Source organism: Aegilops tauschii, chromosome 6 (genome assembly GCF_002575655.3).
Source record: "Aegilops tauschii subsp. strangulata cultivar AL8/78 chromosome 6, Aet v6.0, whole genome shotgun sequence".
In the NCBI taxonomy this organism is placed as follows: domain Eukaryota; kingdom Viridiplantae; phylum Streptophyta; class Magnoliopsida; order Poales; family Poaceae; genus Aegilops; species Aegilops tauschii.
Window position 1 is genome coordinate 112,026,246 of NC_053040.3, and position 2,986 is coordinate 112,029,231.

The 2,986-nt window shown below is 40.3% G+C and overlaps 1 long non-coding RNA gene across 1 annotated transcript; it reads right to left on the reverse strand.

The window, feature by feature from the left end:
* Positions 1-798: 798 nt before the first annotated feature.
* On the reverse strand, positions 799-2,078 carry LOC109767194 (uncharacterized). Its single transcript, XR_012186816.1, has 2 exons — positions 1,852-2,078; positions 799-1,097 (listed from the first exon to the last, which is right to left on the reverse strand). It is a non-coding gene; the product is annotated as an uncharacterized lncRNA (long non-coding RNA).
* Between the last annotated feature and the right edge of the window lie 908 nt (positions 2,079-2,986).

Consider the following 2,986-nt stretch of genomic DNA (forward strand, 5'->3'; position numbering starts at 1 on the left):
ACATCCGTATGTAGTCCATATTTAAATCTCTTAAAAGACTTATATTTAGGAATGGAGGGAGTACTTTTGATGTTTGGAGGAAGCTTCTATCTTTAAATTTAACTACATGACTCGTTGTGTCAATGGCGCAAAGGCCGAGAGGGAGCCAAGTATGGTGAGAATATTTAGACACTCAAGTCGAAAATGTGACCAACACTCCCGCATCCTCTGTTGGAAGCCGCCTTTTCTCACAGGATCTAACATAGATACATGATTCTTCAAGAACAAATTTCAGAGAAAATATAAAGCATGGAAAGCTTTAAGTTGTATTATTGAGACCATACCACGATATCTTCATTTAGTTTCTTTGGAAATCTAAAGGTCTAAGAGGATGGTACATGTGAGAAGCTGTGAATCCATAATAAAAAACTAAACTAACTTCCAAACAAACATTTCAAGTTTGGAAGCCACAAAGAAGCAGCCCAGATCTCTCGTTGTAGTGCAGGTACATGTCCTTAATCCTGCATCCACTGCCCATAATTTTTCAACACCTAAATCCATGAAATCCGACCGAAGGAAATCATCGCAGAAACATGTGTTGTGGCTTACGTCTCCAAGAAGGACTTCTTGGCATTCTTGTGCAGGTTGGACACAGCAATCCTCGCTGCGAGCCCATAATTTCAGTCTTTTTTAATCTCTAACTGAACCAAATAACAAAAGCTTAAGCTTAAGCATCCACACACACAGAAAATGCAAAACAAATCTCACATAAAATTGTCCCAAGTCAGATACATGGGAAACCAAGGTGAGATGCTCATGTTTCTTATAGGAAACAATAACCATAGGTAAATACATACATTATTGTCCTGTCCGAAGGTACTTAGTTGTACTTCAAGTGGTACTGGGACATGAAACTAAGCCATTGAAATTTTTGTAACAGAATAGATGGTAACACCAATGTAGGCCATGAACAAAAATACAAAGAAGAACATAATCAAGCATAAGCCACCTCGACCGAAGCAACGGTTGATCAACAGCAGGAACCTGAACCTCGTGATGCTAGACCATATATCTATGGTTACCCTTTTTATTTCTCCCGCCTAACCTGAAGTAGTTATCTGGACAAAATAGGGAGGCACACTTCAACAAATCAGTTCTTAGTAATTATAGAATGCCCTGTATTAAAGGAAGTAAAATCAAGCATGTATGTGCTCTAACTTTCATAACTGCATGTAAACTCAGCAACTAACTTTATGTACCAAAGTGTATAATTCTCAAGTTTAGCTACAGAGACGAAAACCGGGACATAGGGCGTGCATTCCAGTAGGCTCTGATAAACTCATTCCCAGCAATCCATTCCTTATATGAGTAAACAACAAAGCTACCCAATTGCTTATATCAAGAATGACCAAAAGAAGCAAACCGAGCACAACTCTATAACCACATCGTTTAAAAAAATATCTTCTCTAAGCTAATCAAGCCTGCTCGTTTTTTTTTTGGATAAATCCAGTTCGGTCAGTTAGGAGAAAAAAAGCAATTAATAAAATTACCCAAACTAAACAATCTTCTAATTTGCTTTAATGGAATATAATAAGCATTTGCTGCTGCTCTTTGGATGATATATTGGACCCCTTTACAGGCGGTTATGCATGCACATTTTACACAGTAGCCTGCATAACCCACTTAGCTTGCTTATACTGAACCCATATACATAATTTAACAGGCTAATAAGGAGACAAAGGCTGACAGCATTAGAAAAAGACAAGGCGCACCATAATCTCACCAGACAAGAACAAGTGGTAGGCCATGAAACAAAGCAAACAGAGCATGTAGCAAGAAGCAATGAAGTGCATCAATAAGAACACATCTAACCTTGCATAAGTATGACTGGTCCGGACGTCAGGAAACCTGGACAGGAAGAGAAAGAAGCAACAAACAAACATTTCAGCTCAGAGACATTTTATCAAACAGTAGACGAGCAAGAAATATCTTACATTTTATCAAACAGTAGCCTGATAAACAAGAAGTTGGATGACCCTGCAGCAACAAGATAAAGAGAAGTGAGAACAAGAAAATCGAAGAGCACGAGGACATGGAAAGCAAAGCCGGCTGAAGCGACGCATGCAAAAGAAAAAATGACAGTGACACTGATACGGAGAAGAAGAGCTGCAACCTCAACCAGTTCGACAACCAGGAGATGTCCGTGTCGACAAGGCCGAGGCCGCCCGCTAGGACCAGCTCCAGCACGAGGCCGCCCGCCACCGCGAGTCCCACGCCTGCCTCGTCGCGCTGCGCCACAACCGCGGCCTCCAGGCCGACTCACCCTCCCCTCCCCGTGCCCCATCTCCACATCTCTTGTCAAATCTTCCCAGCCAGTTGAGACCTCCGTCTATCGCTTAGATCTGCCAAAACAGAGCAAATACAATTAACTTCGAATTCTAGAAGTTGTGTTTTGGTATATATCTAAACAGTCTACAAAAATCAGTGCACAGAACATATCTAATTGAACTTTCAAAATCGTCAAGTAGATATTAAAGAAGATAGAATCATCATCGCGAGTGTACTGTCCATAACTGCATTGGCGCCTATTTTGTACAATGGCCTAAAGAAAACTCCAGTACATAAAAAGGAAGGATGCATTTATGGTAATGGAAAGATATTTCTAGCTTTTTACCGGTTCAGACAAATAACGCAAATAACAAATTGTCGATAAACATGGTAATGATTTGGGAAGGACGCCTGCACCATGATGTAAAACCATCGAATCAAATGTGAAATTGTATTAGAGAAAAGCAAACACAGTAGACATGGTTGATGCCTTGGCTACAATCTATGGTTCATCTTGCATCAGAGACCGCAACACAGGGACGTACTGTTGCCTAGTTCATTGAGTTCAATGTGGTGCTTTGATTAAGAGGAATTTGGTACACCCGTCGATCCGATCTGTTTATAGAACTTTAGACCCAAACATAATAAATAATAAGCTTGTCCCATGTTAATGACAATA